Source organism: Cricetulus griseus, chromosome 6 (assembly GCF_003668045.3).
Source record: "Cricetulus griseus strain 17A/GY chromosome 6, alternate assembly CriGri-PICRH-1.0, whole genome shotgun sequence".
NCBI lineage: Eukaryota > Metazoa > Chordata > Mammalia > Rodentia > Cricetidae > Cricetulus > Cricetulus griseus.
Genome location: NC_048599.1, coordinates 113793445 through 113813557, shown reverse-complemented (window position 1 = coordinate 113813557; position 20113 = coordinate 113793445). Strand labels below are relative to the sequence as shown.

Genomic DNA, 20113 nt, shown 5'->3' with positions numbered 1-20113 from the left:
GAGGATTTCTGAGCTTGGGTAACATAGTTTTGGCTACCCAGCACCTGTATAAAAAATGAACAAATAATATAAAAACAATTGGAATACCACATAGTTCAGTGCATTATTGAGCCAATTTAAGTTTTCTATATAAGAGAATCTTACCTCTTTAGAGAAGTTACAGGGTCTACATACTGTGTCACTGGGATTTTTATCCTTTTCATTTCAGCTGTATGACTGGTGTTGAGTTAGTTCTTTTTTAAGAAAAATTCATTTTCTCATTGTCTGTTTTTAACTCATAATCACACCTCCATTGATTCTTATTGTAAATTTCCAACTTTCTTAACTCTCTCTTATGCTTCTTCTAAAGTTGGCCTCCACCACCCAAAGTTTTGTGTTGCTTTTTGTCTATTGTTCAGCAGCTGGGGTCATTAATTCACTAATAGCATTGGAGAGGTGCTAAAGTTTTTCAGAACAGCAGATTGACCTAATTAATGTCTTTTCTGAATTGTGCTAATTCTCCCATTAACCACTCTGGGGCCTCTTAAAGCTCCCCAGTCCCTGCTGACACCTATCCAGAAGTGCTGTGTGCTCAGAAGAGATCGTGATTGCTTTGGTTATGTGGAAAGTAGCTGTGTTTTAAAAACGTTTGCCAAAGTGTTTTCCTTCTAGTCATGTACTGTTTGGATTAATCATTGATAAATAACTCTTGCATGTTAATGTGCCATTTGCTGCTTGTTCTCTGTCTGGTTTTCCAGGGCTCACTCAGGTCCACACTACCACCACCCAACAGCTATGGTTTGTTCGAGGAGACTGACCACACATCCAGGTTGAAAATGTTCTCTTTACCATTTGGTGAACAGTAAGTGTTTGACTGTCAGGAAAAGTCAGTCTTGGCCAGACCATCCTATAAGCTTAGCTGTTTATTCCTTAGGACCATGTATAGAAGACTATGTAATAATACACTGACTGTTTCCACAGTGTATACCTCCACAGTCACAGTTACATGGGGTCCTTGCCAGGGACGGGCTGCCCTGACCATAAGATTATTAAGCACATAGTACGTAGGAGTCCAGCAAGCAGTTGTCCTGGCTGAATGATGACTTAAAGCCTCTTTCTGACTGAGTGGCTTCCCCACTATACAAGTTCAGTGGTAGCCCTTCCCTGTGGAGGCAATGATGCAGGAGTTGGTTCATAGAAACAGCATCAAAGCTTATACTGTGTTTTATGTATATGACTGTTTTGCCTGTTTGTAAGTCTGTACACCATGTGCATGCCTGGTGTTTGTGGAGAACAAAAGAGGGTGTCTGATACCCTGAAACTGGAGTTACAGATAGTTATGAGCAGCCATGTGAGTGTTGGAATTGAACCCCAGAACCTCTGGAAGAGCAGCCAGTGCTCTTATCTACTGAACCATCTCTCTAACCCCCAAATTTATACTTTAAATAACGACATACACACCTATGAGCTATTAATGGGGAAGTGTGTGTGGTAAAGGATTAAATAGTGACTAATAATAAAATAGACCAATCACAATAATACTGTCATAAAGATTATATGAACACAGTCTCACTTTGTCTCTCAAAATATAGTACTTATACATCAGCATCGTTGTGGTGATATGAGTGATCCCACACATCCATGATAAGATGAAGTGACTGAGGCTGTAGGAAGGTTATGTAGCATCAGGGTTACCTGAACTTAGACATTGTGATGTCTCAATGGTTAATATACTTTAGTTGGCTACTGAATGACTAATGGGTGTGGTCATACATCACATGGATACACTGGACAAAAGGATGATTTATAACCAGGTGGAATGAAGTGAGGTGACATGAGATTTCTTCTAATAAGTGAAACTGTGTGTAATATAAACTTTGCAAGTCATTTATTTGAGGAAATTTTCATTTAATATTTGTAGATCATGCTTCACCATGGGTAATAGAAACTGCAGAAAGTAAAAAGTGCAAATAAGGAGGACTAACAGGTACAAATGCGCATCACATTTATTTAGTGGTGTAGCATTGTGCTTAGTCACAAAAGGTAATTTTGTTTTCATCTGCAGTTTGTTTACTCCTGCATGGCAGAGTCAATTTTGCACTGATGGCTAAGGACTTAAATTTGAAAAGAAAAAGACAAAACAAAACAAAAACTTAGCTTAGGAAGATTTCAGATGTTTGTCTGGTGCTTTACTTGATAAATATTCTAGCTTTAGTGATGGTCGGTAGCTCCTATTTTTTTATGCTCCACTCTGTGCTTTCAGAGTGCTGTCTGAACCACATGTCTCTGATGCTTTGTTGTCTGGGACCTTGCAGACCCACAAACACTAGCCCTTTTGGGGCCTTTTGAAATTCACAGAAAGGGACCCTCACAGTTACATTCTTTGTGTCTGGTTCTTTTGCCCAACAAAATGTTTGTTATACTACCATTTTCATTGTACCTGAGTGTAGTTTGTCATAAAATTTTCCCTTGCGTGAATATATTTCAGTATGTTTATTCATTCTATTTTTAAAAGATTAAAGAATATCTTACCTATGTGTATGAGTATTTGTATGTGTATGCCACATGCATGTAGGTACCTGGGGAAGCCAGAATAGAGCATCAGATCCTTGAGAGCTGGATTTATAGATGGTTCTGGGTCTCCTGACACGGGTGTTGGGAACCAAAGTTGGGTCTTCAGCAAGAACAACATTTAAGTTCTTTCAGATCAGGACTAGTATGATTTGTGTCACTATAAACATTTTTATGCACAACTTGTAAATAATTTTGTTACACATGTACCAATTGATGAAGCTGCTGTGTCCAAAGGTGTACTCAACTTTGGCTCACATGAGGAGAGCATGATGTCCTGGCCACTTCACATTTCTCCTATGATTTATATTGCCCACTTTTCTCTTTTATGATTTCTAGTGGGTAATGGTATTTAAATGGAGGTGAATTTTTATTTTCTTGGTAGTTTGTGAGGGTGGGTGTAGGGAGAAACCCTGATTAGAGGTACCACTGACTACACCAGCTTGGACCTCGTCATAGGTACCACTGACCACACCCAAATGGGCATGGTCAGAGTTAGGTAACCAGGGTTTAAGAGGGAGGGAGGCATGCACACCACTGTGTTTCACCTGGCTGAGCTGACTGGGAAGCATTTCTGCGTCCTTCCTGCTCAGATGCAAACCTGGTCACTGGCTCCCTTGTGTGCATACTTTTCCCCAATAAACTATTGGTTATCAACCTATTTCTGACTCCACTTTGTAATCATCAATATGTGGGCACTTCTTATTTTTAATTGGCTGTTGCATAGCCTCTTTTTTGAAGTATGTCAAGTCTCTTCCTGGTTTTATCACTGCATAGGCTTTCTATAAAGTCTAGGAGGATTTGGCTATTCATAGTATATCTACTTACTGCAATATGGTCACTGTGTCACTTGGCTGGTGATGTCAGTACTGGAATTAATTGCAGTGCCCCAATGCCAGGCAGGTGCAAGCTGATTCAACACCTCAGCTTCTTTTGCAAATTTTTACCAGGCATATGTTTATTCCCTTGAGGTTTATTGTTTCTTGTGGGAGAGGGATCAAGGTCCTTACATATGGATTTTAAAGAGATAGAAAAGTACTCCTATGGATTCACATTTAGTAAAAAGAGTGACCTTGGAATAACAAGTCCTTAAAATATTACATACTCTTTCTACCCCACCATCAACTTTGTTTGTACTCTCATTATACCTCCAGTCTTTGGGTCAGGAATTGGCATGAAGGTTTGACATATATTACCTGATAATTTTAAAAGTTAAAAGAGGAGTCTCTTTTTGCATATTGACAAATGTTTTGTTTTTATGTTTCAAAACAGTGGTAAGAAAGAACTGTTCTACAAACTTGTTACTTACTGGTGACATCAACACTAGACTATTGCATAGATTATGAGGTACACACTCTATGAGGATAGAACACTGCATAACATACTTCCAACTACAACATGCAGTGTCTCTGTGACATCATTGTCTACTGACTCCATTGGCCTTTCCATAGACATAATTTGTCTGCACTTACATTCTTTGAGTTTGTAGCTTACTTATACAGACATGTCTTGTTTTATGGCACTAGAGATTGATATTTGATATAACAGAATATGTGTTATTTGGAGCAAACTTTCTTCCTGACCATGCCATGTAGAGGTAGTTGTATGAAGAAAGGAGTAGGCAGCCATCTTATCCTGTCAAGAATAGACCTGGGAATGCAGCACAGTCTAATGTCTATCATCTTTATCTACATGCAGAAGATAGTCAAGAAGCCAAATATGGCCAGTTTGAAAGCTTGAGTGATCCTGTTCAGGGTACTACATGTCTAATTCTTTTTTGAAAATTATTGATTGATTGATTGATTGATTGATTTGGCAGGAGTTGGAGGAGGCGTGTGACTATGATAGTGTATATGTGATGGCCAGAGGACAGCTTTCAGGAATCTGTTCTCTCCTTCCACATGTGGTTCCCAAAGACGGAACTTGGGTCCTCATGCTTGGCAGCATGCGCCTTAACCCCTTTTTCCTAAACTTGTGATTCTTGAGAATTCTTCTACTGATTTATTCTATACTTTATGTCGAATGTTTGTGTATGCACAGGAGAGGGTCCATGGTTTTTATAAGATTCTCATAGTGGGATGGAGTCTGTAGATTACTGTCATTCCATCCCCTTACTCGTACCTTTACCTGGGCAGATAAAGAAACTAAGTTAAGTTCTACACCTAGTGACTGGCAGAACCACAACCAACATTCTGATTTTGACTCTCTGACAAGCATTTCAGACAGAATTAGAAATTACAAAGTTAAGGCTGAAGATTGGATAGGGAACTACCTACCGACTGTATCTGTTAATGGGAGTAGATTTTTTTTCCTATCAAAACTCACTTTCAGTTATAATAAGAGGAATCCAGGAATACATGACTCAAACTACAAACATTGCTTTATTGTCGAAGCAGCATCCAGTTTTTTTTTTCTGTGACTTGAAAGAAGTCTAAAATTAGAGTTCTGATTAATAAATTCGATCTGATCTCTTACTGAGCTTAGGATTCCTTCTGAGTTCTAGGATGTGTTTCATTAGCAAAGAAGGGCTGTGACAGCTCACCTCTTGTCATTGAATCAGTTGCCTGCTGGCCTGGTACTCAGTTTTGTGTGGCAGAACCTTTCTGAGTCTGCATGATAATAGACCTTTTAAATCCTAAACAATAAACATTCATTGTACCACTCCACCCAGTACAGAAATGCTCTCTAACCTCAAGTCAGCCACAAATAAGACTTGGAAATCAATTCACTGTGCACAGGCTTCCTGCCTGGTTCATGTTTTACAGAAAATAATTTTAGCAAAATATCTGCCAAGCATGTGTGTTTTAAATATGCATAAGTTGTATAGAATCTGGTCTTCAACCTTTTGGTGAGATTTCTGGCTTTACCTATAGGTTATATTTTATTGATCAAAACTTTCTTTTTTCATTGATAACTAGAACTAAAAAAGCTGTATGAATGAGCTTCAGAAGAGAGAGAGAGAGAGAGAGAGAGAGAGAGAGAGAGAGAGAGAGAACATACACTGTGCTTGCTAGTTTTATGTCAACTTGACACAAGCTAGAGTCATTTGAGAAGCAGAAAAATCTTCTACCGGATAGACTGGTGCACAAACCCGTGGTGCATTTTTTTGATTGGTGATTGATGTGGAAATACAGTGCCACCCTTAGGCTGGTGGTCCTGGATGCTCTAAGAATGTAGGCAGAACAAACTAGTGTATGTTGTTCATCCATGGCCTCTGTTTCAGTTTCTGCCTCCAGGTTCCAACCTTGCCTTCCTGCCCTGACTTCCCTCAGTGATGGAGTATGACCTGAGAGCTGCAAGATGAAATAAACCCTTTCCTTCCTATGTAGCTTTCAGTCAAGTTGTTTTATCATAGCAGTAGAAACCCTAACTAAGATACATACCTCTGGTGATTTCCCCCAAAGGTTTTGGGGAAACTTTCAGCATAATATAACCTCTGGCTGCTTTAAAAATTGCTTCATGGGGAGCAAAATTATTATTTGTGCTTGTCAGAGTCTTTAGAATATTCTTGTGCATGAAGTATCAGCTGGTAGCAAATACACTTTGGTGTATTTGGCCCTAACGAGGAGTATCTTGTCAGGTTGAGACATAAGATCAAATGGATATATTTCAAATTTTCTTCTGCTAGTTTTGAAGTTGGAGCCAGACTTCTTTATACCTCCTGGGTCAGAGCTCCATTATTTTCCTGCATTCTGGTACTCCCTGGGAGCTTCCAATTTCTTAAAATTCATGAAAACTCCAGGCCAGGAGAGCCAAGTCTCAACTGTTTTTGGTTATAGGACCACTCAGAGGCAAAGAGCCCATTCTCAACTATTTCTGTTGGAATCCACCCCACTACCACCCCCCAAATACTGCAATTAGTGGCCAACTGATGCTGCTTTGGGGAATTTCAAGGAGCTGATGTGTGTTTTTCATTAGCATAAGAAAATTAGTAACTGATGTCAAAATCTGAAGCATTAGCTCCGTGAAGCTATAAGATGAGCCATAATGTGCAGGAGAGCAACCCAAGACAACACAAGGGTCTTCTTGGACCATGCTAAGACAAACATCTCAAAGCAAGGATGCATGGAGCTGCCATGGATGGATCACTCTCTAATGATAGTCATCCATTCTCTTCCTCTCTTTAGCTCTCCTTTCTGTATACATTTGCTTTGAGGAAAGTCTTTTCTCCTGTTTTAATCATATACTCTAATTGCAAACGGGGATCTCTCTAAGCTTACTGTATGCCTTTTATTTAATATTTCAAGTCCTCATCTTGAAAGAAAGTTTAGAGAAAGTGTGTTCCAAGGCTATTGTAAGGCGTGGATTCTATTTAAAATCACTACAGTGTGTTGGAGATAGAGGCATGATACAATGAGCTCCCTTATTGCAGTTATGATTAAACATAATGAGGAGGATCAGACTACAAGCTTATCACTATTCTTTTTTCTTTTTTTTTTTTTTTGCTTATCACTATTCTATGTTGCAAAATTGCCCAAGAGTAAAATGCAAATACAAATAAGGAGTTTTAATAAGTCAATGTAATAAAATACCTGGGCAACAGGAAGCTGGTAGCTACGCTCTGGCTCCTTCCCAATGGTTGGCTTGACTCAGACTCCTTTAGAGCAACCTTAATTTTCAAATATGGAATTTAAACTATTAAAGGCTAGTTCTAAACTTAGCATTTCTTGAGAAAGAAATTTATATTGTTTTGATTCATATGAAAGCTAACACCGAATTAACTCTAAGGCACAAAGAGCAAAGACAATATCCTTACAATGTTTTTTCCTTTGTGGGCTTGTATAAATATTTTGACCATTTAACAGAGTATAACAGAAAATGTGGAGTTGTTGCTTTTTGTTTTTAAGAGGCCTTTGGGGACTATTAGCACTAAAAGTTTGTCTTCTACCAACCTTACAATTATGCTCCAATTGAGGTTTCTACTGTCATCCCAAGCTGAATTTTAAGTTGTAACTGTAAATATTATTCTAGACAGGAATCTACTTCAATCTTCCCTTTGTGGTATAGCAAATCCTTTAAGGCCTGCTCTTAATCATATATATTTCTCCTTATATAGAAATAGTCTGGGCATGGTGGTTCATACCTTTAAGCCCTGCACTGGGGAGGCTGAAGCAGGTAGATCTCTGAAAGTTCAAGGCCAACCTGGTCAACAACAAGTGTTTCAGGCCAGCCAGGGTCCATGGTGAGACTGTCTCAAAAATCAAATAAAAAAAATAAATAGTAAGTACCAATGGATCCCAATATATAAAGGATCTAGGCTAAATGAACATTTGATGAGTTTGCCCTTTGATTTTTGGAGAATTGGTGTCCAGTCCAGCAGACTTGTGCATCCGTGCTTGAAAGGAGGAGTGTGGATTGCAGAAAGAAATGGACAAGAAACAGAAGGTAGAGTTGGGGGGGGCATTCAGTAAATGTGATCAGCCCCAAGTTAATTGCTCCAAGTTCTTATATACCCCAATCAAAAAGAAGGGGGGAGATTTCCTTAGCATGATACAAGGAACAAACACAATTACCTCCTTAATATCTAAAACATCAAGTAATCACACCCTAAAATAAATATGCTGTTGTCAAGTGAAGACATCCATTAGCTACACCTTAGGCCAAACATCCTGTTGTCTAACCTTGAAGGAGCAATAATAGGTTTGAACTCTCTTACCTTAAGTCAAGATAGAACGGAGCCACTTATGTGGGCTCCCACAAATTAGTTATTATTTTAGACTTTAGCAAAATGGAGAGTAGGGGTGATGCAAGGTTACTTCACTTGGATCCTACCTCTAAGGTGCCTGGCTGCTGAAAAGGATTCTGCAATGGATCCTCTCTCACTGATGGGAAAATCCGTGTGTCCCAGGGCATTTTCGTTATTGCCTGTTCTGAGATTTTGAATGCTGCCTTGAACATACTCCATAGTGAGAGACTCAACTAGGACCTTTTCTGAGGGATTTCAAAGTGTGCCGCCACATTAGGTACTGATGTTCCACTAAAGAGGGGTGGGGATAGGGAATCCAGCATCTAAACTGTCCTGCTTGTGAGACAGTTCAGCTTTTGAAAGAGAGAATTGTTTTTTAGAATTGTGCTTGCCTCACTGGGTACCTGTCCTGTCCTGAAGCCTTGAGATCTTACTGTATTACTGCCCTTTCAGCTTTCCAGAGACAGTGACGATGGATTTGATGAAGACTAACTAACCCTTGTGTTTACAGAATATCCATTTCCCCCAAATAGCTTCCAAAGTGAAGTAGTCACCATCTTAGGGCATACAGCTTGGGTATCTGCCACATCTAAGTAATATGTGACTAAGAAGGATTTCACCTCTTGTATTGAGCCAAAAGTATTATTACAACTTGGTAATTTAAGAGTGGCAGTCCTGTAATGGCGTCTAGTAAACACTAAGTTGCTTTGAGGGGAATGGACACTGTGCCACTTGAAATTCATGAGAAGGTTGAAGGGCATTGTTAAAACCCAAGCACATCTGAACTCCTTGCAACAATTTGATAACACTGTGTTGTGTCCATGGAGGTTCCAGAATTTGAGATTTTTCTGGAATTCCTAATCCCTGGAGACACTGTGCTGTGGATCTGCTGTAAATTTGGGGCACTTGAATGAGCTGATGAGAGGCTTTTGTTTAGAGAGATGCCCTTTAAATCTCAGGAGGACTCAAACCAACTGGCTTTCAGTAGGAGCTGCTCTGACCTCTCTGCTCAAACAATTGTGATGAGAATCTAATTCTCGATTCATTTAAAAAAAAATTCCTTTTGTGCTGTGCCCTTTCAGCCTTATGAATATGATGGTAACATCAAAAATGTTAAAGGAATGGTTCACCTGCTCAAAGGGGAATGTTAAGGAACTTCTAGTACAAATGAAAGGAACAAAACCGCAATTTTTTGTATTACTGAAACAAACAAGGACCTGCAAAGGAAACCCCACCCAGATTAGACTGGAATATTTTGGGATGGCTTAGGTAGAGGCACAAAGTGTGCCATCAGAGAAAATTGGCGACACCTATGGGAGCACAGCTATTATCTCGTAGCTTCCTTCACCTCCTTTTTTGAGTCAGGTTTCCCTGACGGCCCTCAGGTTCCCAAGAGGCCCCCGTGGTGCACCCCTGAAAGTTTTAAGGTTCACACACAGAGAGCATAGGTGAAGAGTCACCCATTTCCTAAAATGCTGACAGGTGTCTTTGGTCCTCCTCTATGGAGACAGCTTCCTGCTGGAGCTAAAGTACAATATTGAGATTGATAAAGATCGAAAGATTTGAGAGAAAGAGACAGAGCCAGTTCATGGAACAGCTGCAACCATTCCCAAATGTTTTTCCGCATAATCATGCAAGAAATTCATCATGCATTTCCTATTAAATATTCATGCAACTTGCTCCATAGGAGGGCTGTGGTATTTATTAATTCCCTGGTGTCGGTAGGTTTTGGTACATCTACTGCCAGCAATAAATGTGTCATGCCTAGCAAATTCAATTCTTGGCAGAAAATATTAGAATATAATACTTGCTTACAGGATATTGCGATATTTAATTATGCCTAAATGATTTTCAAGACTGTCTTAAAATAAGCAACTGATTCCTTTTGCTTTGGGATGAAAGGAAAGGTCAGAGGGGTGGGAGTGGATGGGTAGAGAAGCGCTTCATGAGATTGCTCCATCTTTATGAGGCCTGAGCCATGTCTGCTGCATGCTAATAACCGCTATACAAAGAAGTTAGCGTTCAAAGGATGAGCATCCAGGGAAGTCATCTGCTCTTCCAGGCAATGGAAAGTTCCTTACTCCAAGACACTATGAATGTAAAGGATAAAGGAGAAAAGCAATTACTAACAATCGTCCCCCACATTAGTATATTATAATTATGCTCCTAAGCTGTCAAAATGAATCTTGGTTTAGGCCATTTGGGCTGCTATAATAAAACATTACAAACCAGAGAACTTCTAAACAAGGGATTTGTCACAGCTCTGAAGGCTAGGCAGTCTGGTGAGGGCCTCCTTTCTGGTTCATAGATTCAAGCATTTTCAAATTGTCCTATGTGGTAGGTCTCATGTGTAACTTTCTTAAGGGCACATACCCTAATCATGAGTATTCTGTTCTCATGACCCAAGCATCTCCCAAAGGCTCTACTCCATAATAGTATCACCATAGGGCATAGATTTTCCATTTATAGTTTTTTGGGTGAGTGTAAACATAAAGACATCAGCAAAGCTGATAACCCCTGACCCCTTCTGATTCTTTAACATGGGTGGATGTAGGATAAGGTGACATGTTTTCCAACCATACTTTTACACAAATATTTCTTTATGCCTTCCATAAAATGTAGGACTGAAGGAAATAAGTGAAATTAGGAGGGACCACCCTTAAAAATTCTAAAAGTTAGATGGGTGATGGTAGCACACACCTTTAATCCCAGTACATGGGAGGCAGATGCAGGTCAATCTCTTCAGGACAGCCAAGGCTGTTACAGAGAGAAACCCTGTCTTGAAAAACAAAAACAACAGCAACAACAACAATAAAAAACTCCAAAAGATTAGTTGGTGGAGAAAGATCCATTTATTGAACCATCAGAGAAACAAACACAAACCAGATAACACAGAACTGTTTGTATTCATAATGTGAATCTTACTCATCTTCATAAAACACCTGAATGTTTTGTTTCTCATTATATCTTTGTCAAATAAGAGAAGATAATGTTCTTTTTTTTTTAAGTGGGAAACATTGGATGGTGGTTTGTCCTTTATAGCATGCTAATGAATGCCTTGGTTATATCTTGATGCTCTGATTCTTGTCTAACTGAAGCATAAAATAACTCAAAGGCATCCCTGCCAGAGGATGCATCTTCCATAGCAAGTCTTCCCCCAACACATTTTAAGAAACAATATGGATTTTCATTTCTTGTTCTGTTGCAATAGTTTATAGCAGACCATTTTCTAGCCTGAGGCAGAAAAGCTAGATAAACCAAACTAAAACAAACAGTTTAAGACATGGGAGAGGTGTAAACACAAAAGGACTGAGAAGGAGAAGAATATATCTGGGTGAAGGGGGAAGTCAAAGATGGAGATTTCAACTGATAGCATTTGTTTTGCTTTGCCCTCCCCATCCCCCCTCTCTTGGGGCATTGCTAATTCTGGGTATGAGAAATGAGGCAAGGAATCTGGAATTTGGCCCCTGAGGGGAGAGCTGCTGCTAGGAGACAGAAAATCCAGGCAAAAGCTTTGTAGTAGGAGGGGAGATTGTGGGGTTGCTAGGTAAAGATAGGCAGAAAAGTGGTAGTGATATACAACCAAGAACAGAGCCAAACACACCTGAAAATCTAACACCGAGCAGAAAGTCTACAGTATCCAGAGAGGATGCTGAATGGGCTCATGATGCTGAGACATTGCCACTAACCTTGAGTCACTTTAGCCTGATTTGATTAGGTAGACCAGTTACCCCTGTCTCTGTCTTGGGTATATTTGTGGGGTGAATTCTTAGTGGATGGAATAAGTATAATGTGAAGCTTCTGTGGTATGTGAGCATGCATGCAAATTTACATAGACATCTGTCTGAACATAGTTTAGTGTTCTACTACACAACTACTGGCTATGCTGAAATCTAGGATAATATCAAAATTAAGAGGAAAAATAGGTGAAAGAAGTACATTTCCAGATGATAAAGATACTGATATTTGTATACAAGGATCTTTAGCAGGTACCCTTAGTCCCAGCTACTTGGGAAGCTGATGTAGGAGCCCAGGAGTTCCAGACTAGCTTGGGTGATAAAAGGAGAGTTTGTCTCAAAAAAAGGAAAAGGGGGAAAATAAGGCAAGTTCAAAGATTTCACCCAAGATTTCAAAAATTTGAAATTTATTAATAGAAGAATTAGATGAAACTTTGGGTCAGAAAACCAATTAAGAATTCAACAGATTTGTTTCATAGAAAAATGGGTTATAGGGCAGAAAGAGAATAAAGTACTAAAAATATAAGCAATATGTGGAAAACAGCCAAAAGGTAACTTAATCCAATAAAAAATAAGGGAAGATTACAAGCAATGATGGAAGATGTAGTGCATTAGTAAAATGTCCTCTAGGCTGAGAAGCCTACAGATTTAACTTATATCTCAAACCCAAACAGGTAAAACAAACAAACAAACTTGTGTTAGCTCTCTGGCACTGTTATGAAATTCCTGAGAATAAAGGAGGAAGGGTTATTTGGCCCACAGCTTCATATTTGAGTATGTGGTCAGTTGTGCCTATTGCTTCTGGGCCTGTGAGGAGAAACAGCTCAGCAAGGAGTGTTGCTCACTTTGTAGAATCAGGAAGCAGAGACAGAACATGAGCAAATGGACAAAGAAAACAGGGGACTTTCCAAGGGCATTTCTCTAGTGGCCTATGTCCTTCAATTAGGCCCTGACTCCCAAAGCTTCCATCATTTCCCAATAGTCCATTATATTGTGAACCCATCAATAATCATTTAACTTCCCAAAGTCCTACTTCTGAACCTTCCTGCTTACGGCACTATGCCTTCACCATGTGAGACATTGGGGAGCATTCTATATCTAAACCATGATACCTTCATACATTAAAAACTGTTGCAGCCAAGTGTGATGGCTCATGATTGTAATCTTAGTACCTGGGACGCTGAGACAGGAGGATTGCAAGTTCATGAACAGCCAGATCTAACAGGATGAGTTCAGTACCAGCCTGAGCTATATAGAGAGGCCCTTGAAAAACAGTCAACCAAATAAACAACAATAACCAAAGAAATGTTGTTGAAAACCAAAGAAAATGAGACAAAAATTTAAAGTAGCCCAAATGGGTTCATTTTCTTGAAAGAAACTGCAAGGTAAATTATGGCCAACTTATTGCAGAAGTGGAAGCTAGGAACTAACAGAATGACATCTTTAAAGGGATAGAGAAAACAAAATACTAGCTAATCTAGAATTTTATGCTTAGCAAAATTAGTCTCTAAGACTAATGTGAAATCAAAGCTGGGAAGATGGCTCAGCAGTTGCTTTTCCAAAGAATCAGGGTTTGAATTCCAGCATCCACATGGCAGCTCACAACATCTGTAACTCTAGTTTCAGGGAATATGATGTCTTCTTCCGGACTCCATGGGCACTGCACGCATGTGGTGCCTAGACACACATGTAGGTAAAACACTCATGGAGACAAAATAAAAATGAATCTCAAAAATAAAAAGAATTATCTGCAATAAAGATATATTTTTTAAGAACAAACAAAATTTTTGGTAGTATACTTTCATTAAACAAACAATTCAAAACCAAAAGAAAAGCAAGCAAACAAAAAAACCTAAATATAGTACTCATTTAGAAGAAGAATTCATCCAGATAGACAGCCAGAAACACATGAACAAATGCACAATATCGGAAGAGGCACCTGTGTGACTACAGACACACCAAATCTCGTTCGTAAAACCCATCAGCATTGCTATCTATTGGGTGTACAGTAAAATAGAAATTAAATGCATAATGAGAGTAGTGCAAAAAAGGAAGCAAGGGCTATGTGGACATGAAGTGACCTAAAGTCCCCTGAAGTTAGGAAACTCATAAAGAAATTGTCAAAGTGCAAGCTGGAATCTCTGGGACAACACCGAACTTCAGCTGCACAGAGAAAAATGAAGTAAGAAGATGGAAATTTGACTAGTTGAAAACCAGACAAGAATGGAAAAAAGGCATAAAATAGGGTGAATAAGAAAAAACAAAGTGGAAACAATGAGTTCCAATTAAAAATAATGACATTAAAGCTGGACAGCAGGGGTGGAGTGGGGTAAGGGTGGTACACCTTTAATCCCAGCATTCAAGAGACAGACACAGGCAGATCTCTGTGAGTTCCAGGCTAGCTTGGTCTACAGAGTGAGTTCCAGGTCAGCCAGAGCTGTTAGACAGAGAAACCCTGTCTCATAAAACAAAACAAAAAACCAAGCCAAACCAAACAAACAAACAAACAAACAAACAAACCAACATGCCCCCCCAAACCCTTTCAATGAAAACCATACATATTAACATTAAAATTGGGAAGTTCAGACTACATTAGAAATAAAACTCTAAAGAAATTGAGGATTCAGAGGCATCAAATTGAAAGGATGGAAAAGATAATCAATGTGAACACTTGTCAAAAGAAAGGTATATTTCAAACAAATGAGACTTGAAGAAGTGTTCAGATGCACTCAGAGATACTTCAGAAGGGTAAGTGCTCTGGGAAGATACCGTAATTTTAGGTTTATAGCCACTCAATAATATAGTTTCAAAATGTATAAGGCAAAAAGTACTGGAAATAAAAGACAGAACAGAAAAATCCATAATCATCGGAGGGCACTTCAACTCATCATTAGCAGGTGGGAGAGAGAACGCAACGATCACTAAAGCTATAGAAGGTCTGAATGGCAGAATTGCCCAACTTGAGCTGATTTATATTTATAGTACAATGCTTCATGATGTCAAAATTCTAAGTTTTTTTTCAAGCACAAAGGGAGCATTTTCTGAGACTGCCCAAATGCTGGGTTATAAAGCAAGTTTCAACCAATGCAGTCCTTCAGAATCTGCTCTTTGAATATTAAAGCTGAGCTTTAAATGAGTTAATGTTAAAATCTCTGACATTTACAATTAGTGTACTTCTAAGGGAAGTCATGCAAAGAAGTTAGGAAATGTGTACGGAGTGATGAAGAGGGTACAACTCACTAAGACTGTGCTATACACCTATAATACTTAAAGACATGCACACAGTAAGAAATATTATGTAAAAGAAATAATCTTGACTTTCATTTCAAGAAACCAGGAAAACAACAGCAATCAGGAAGGGGAAAAGAACAGTAAAGACAGCATAAGTGATGAAAACAAACTCAAAAGTAAACAAAAGCAACAAAGTTAAATTTTGTTCTTTGAAAGGTTAATATAATAAAGAAACCCCTAACAGGACTATTTGTGAAAAAGACAGTGTGTGTGTGTATGTATAAAATGTTATTCATGAGAAGCCGATACTACTGTAGACCATGTTTGTATTTAAGATACAAATCCAGGGTATTATAGACCACTTACCCAATGAATCTGACAATTTAGAAGAAACATTGTGCTGGTTTGCTTCTGTTTTTGTTTATTGCATTTATTTATTTCCAATTTGACACAAGCTGGAGTTATCTGAGAAGACAGAATCTCAATTTATAAAATGCCCCCATCAGATTAGTCTGTAAGCAAACTTTTGGGACATTTTGTTGATTAATAATTGATTTGGAAGAGTATGACTTGGGTGGCACAAATCTTTAATCCCAGCACTCAGGGAGGCAGAGGCAGGTGAATCTCTGTGAGTTTGAAGCAAGGCTGCTCTACACAGAGAAACCCTGTCTCAGAAACACAAAACAAAACAAAAAAGAACCTTCTGGGTTCATAATGTTGAGTTCTATTAGAAAACAGGCTGAGCAAGCTATAGAGGAGCAAGCCAGTAAGTAGTGTTCCTCCATGAACCTCTGTTTCAATTTTTGCCTCCAGGTTCTGACCTTGAGTTCCTGCCCTGAATTCACTGCATTATGGACTATGAGCCATAAGGTAAAATAAACCCTTTCTTCCCTAGGTTGAGTTTTGGTCATTGTCTTAGCCACTGGTCTACTGCTGTCAAGAGACACCATGACCAACGCAAAGCTTAAGAAAGAAATCATTGAATTGGGACCTTGCTTCCAGTTTCAGAGGCTTAGTTCATTATCATCATGGGGTGGGGCATGGAACTAGAGCAGTAGTTGAGAGATACACCCTGGTTCACAGGCAGAAAGAGAGAGAAAAAGGAGGGGGGATGGAGAGGGAGGGAGAGAGGGAGAGGGAGAGGGAGAGAGAGATAGAGATAGAGAGAGAGAGAGAGAGAGAGAGAGAGAGAGAGAGAGAGAGAGAGAGAGTCTGGTTTGGGCTTCTGAAACCCCAAACCCACCCCTAATGACACACTTCCTTCAACAAGGTCACACTAATCTTTCCAGTCCTTTCAGAGAGGTGACAAGGCATTTAAGTATATGAGTCTATAGAGGCCATTCTTACTACTAAAACCAACACAATCGAGGTGATTTTTTTTTTTTTTTTTGGTTTTTCGAGACAGGGTTTCTCTGTGTAGCTTTGGAACTTATCCTGGCACTTGCTCTGGAGACCAGGCTGGCCTCGAACTCACAGAGATCCGCCTGCCTCTGCCTCCCGAGTGCTGGGATTAAAGGCGTGCACCACCAACGCCCGGCAGTCATGGTGTTTTATCACAACTGAGAAACCCAACTAAGAACCATAATTTCTGGAATGGAAGGGGCCAAGATAACAATTAATTTTGTTAGTAAGAACCTTTTTACTTAATAAAAAATTGAGTTTATTGTTTAAAACCTTTTCATATAGACAGCTTTAAGACTCCATTGTTATTTCAGACATTTGAGAAGGACATAATACCAACCCCACACGGTATAAACTTCTAGCACAGGAAGGAGGGGCACAGCTCGGTCTGCTGCAGTGAGCCTGTACAATCCTGCCATTAAAGCCTTCAAGAGAGCAATAGGAACAGAAAATTAAAGCTAATTCCCTTCATAAATTTAGAAACAACCCCTCCTCAATCCAACAAGAAATCACATTGAGTAACATACACAAAGAATAGTTCACTAGAAGCAAGTGGAGTTTCTTGCTTTTAAAGAAAGATATAAGAAGCCCAATAGAAAACATACCTTCATGGAGGCATTTCATGAAGGGGATATCTAAATTGCTATAAATCTCTGGGAAGATCCTCAACTTCATCTAACAATAGGGAATGAAAATTGAAACCATAATGATAGCTATTGTGTACCCAGATGAGGCCATGGAAAAACTAAGTATGAGAGTGAAATTGAGTTATATCTATCTTCAAGGACCATTTGGAAGTTTCTTTTAAGGCTGATTGGGAAATTCCACTTCTGGCTTTGTACGTAACAGAAGTCCATTTATTTGTTTACCAAATACACACACACACACACACACACACACACACACACACACCACACATGTACACACACATACATGCAAGATTGTGCTTCATAGCACACAATTCACGATGGCACCAGACTAGAAAGAAACTAAATGTCCATCAAAAGTGTGCTGGGTAAATAATCTCTGCCCTGTTTTAAAATGGCACAGCATATAGCAATAAAAATGAGCATGAATGAATCTCAGAAGCATAATTCTGAACTAGAGCTTTCAATGGGAAGAGTACATAGTACACAAATTCAGCATGTAAATTTCAAACAAGCAGAACCTCCTAAGTGTCACAAAGGTTAATGAAAATGATGTTCCTTCAGAGTTAGTGACTGGGATGACCAGGCTGTGGCCAGCTTCTGCTTCTTGGTCTGGTTTGTTCTCTTTGCACATGAGATTGTGCAGCTCTCTTCCTCCGTACTCTGCTTTGACACAGGTTTGCTTTAAAGGACTATAGGAGGAGTGGCGGAGATGACTCCATCCATTGGTAAAGTGCTTGCATAACAAAGCTGAAGACCTGAGCTTGATCCCCAGGACTCCTGTAAAAGCTGGATTTGGTGATGGGCATGTGTAACTGTGTTGGGGACAAGGGAAGAGATGGGAGGAACCCTGGAAGCTCACTTGTCAATCAGCCTAGCTGATCAAGTACTCTCCACATTCAATGAGATACTATGTCTCAGAATTAAGGTAGAGTAATGGCTGAAAATACCAAACATTGACCTCTGGCCTCCACATTTACATGAATGTGTGTGCTCGCTCTCTCTCTCTTTCTCTCTCTCTCTCTCTCTCTCACGCACACACACACACACACACACACACACACACACACACACACACACACACACACACACGCCCATGGCTCTAAGGAACCTGCTTGCTAAGTTGCTGTATAAAAGAATCTGCCAATAATAATGGGCAGTAGAAGACAAAGTTCTTCCTATACCAAGACATCTCCTGCAAAGACAAATCAAAGCATGAGGACCTGAGAAGCAGAAAGAGGCGGGTCCTGATAATTGCTGTGATTTGAAAGGCGAGGTTTGACCAAGTTTCTCTGGGTAAAGTTAAGAGCTCTGCCAGCAGCTGTAGTGAGCAATGTGTCCCATGCAGTTATTGTGTGGGACCATTATTACTGGTCCAATTATTACTGGTTGACCATCAGAGAGAGATGTTCTAGGGTTAGGGAATGGAGATATTTCCCCAAAGAAGCCTGTGGTAGTTAAACCCACTAACCATATGGTGGGTAGGAGACAGGCAGATAACTTTAATTTGGATCTTGACATCAATTAATTTTTCATCTCCATTCACCTTACCCCACACAGGCTGTGTTTTCCCAAGGAGATGGTGAACGAATTTGCTCAGGTTGGCTTTCCGAGTTCATTTTGTTTGTTTGTTTTTGTTTTGTTCTAATCTATAAGCAGGGAATGCTAAAAAAGACTTCAAAGAAAAATCTAAATTCTACTGAAAAAGTAAAATAGAATTTTGTAACATTTAAGAATCTGATGCATACCCTGAGTCTGGAAACACCTTACTCTTCCTTCCCCCTCCGCCACCAGCCTGACCCCTACTGAGGTGAGTGTACCCTCTGCTCCTGCCCTACTCCTACCCAACATCCCACTCACCCGGGATCTCTCTGGGCCTGCACCTGCTTAGAGTGGATCCCCCCATACAGGGAGGAGCTCCCTGAGTCTGGAAACACCTATTCTTCCTTCCCCCTCCTCTGCCGGCCTGACCCCTACCAAGCCACGGGCCCAAACCCTACCAAGTGAGCAGACTACCAGGAGAGGCAAGACCATTCAGAGCTACAGACATTGAAGTCCTGGCCCACACACAACCCCGGATGACAAGAGGAGGTAGAGAGACCCCACCTGTACCCACTGGAAGAAGAAATGGAAAGAAGACAGAATAAAAACACACTCAACAACAGAAAGACCAATATGACACCACCAGAATCTAGGGACCCCACACCAGCAAGATCTGAAAAGCCCAACACAGAGGATGAAGAAGAGATGGACCTCAAAAATTATCTTAGGAAGATGATAGAGACCTTTAAAGAGGAAACAAGAAAATCCATTAAAGAAATATAAGAAAAGACAAGCAAAAAAATTTACATGAAATGGAGGAAAAGACAAACCAAAACATTCAAGAAATAAGCAAATCTCTTAAAGAATCTAAAGAAAGCCAAGAAAAAACAACCAAACAAAAAGAATATACCTTCTTCTCAGCGCCACATGGAACCTTCTCTAAAATTGACCACATACTTGGCAACAAAGCAAAGCTCCATAGATACAAAAGAATTGAAATAACCCCATGTATTTTATGAGATCACCAAGCTTTAAAGTTAGAATTCAACAGCAGTACAAATTGCAGAAAACCTACAAACTTGTGGAAATTGAATAACATCCAATCGCACCATTCCTGGGTTGAAGAAGAAATAAAAAAAGAAATTAAAGACTTCCTAGAATTTAATGAAAATGTAGACACAACACATCCAAACTTATGGGACACTCTGAAAGCAGTGCTAAGAGGAAAGTTCACAGCACTAAGTGCCTACATGAAGAAACTGGAGAATAGTCACACTAGAGAATTGACAGAACAACTGAAAGCTTTAGAGCTAAAAGAA

General features: G+C 39.6%; 1 long non-coding RNA gene across 1 annotated transcript in view; it reads left to right on the top strand.

Annotated features, from left to right (window-relative positions):
- The window catches only part of LOC107978855, a 31302-nt gene extending 13001 nt beyond the window's left edge, over positions 1–18301 (top strand). The window contains exons 2-4 of the long non-coding RNA XR_003486316.2: positions 738–841; positions 16018–16074; positions 17930–18301. This is a non-coding gene — a long non-coding RNA (uncharacterized LOC107978855). The remainder of the gene's footprint in view (positions 1–737; positions 842–16017; positions 16075–17929) is intronic.
- Positions 18302–20113: the final 1812 nt, after the last annotated feature.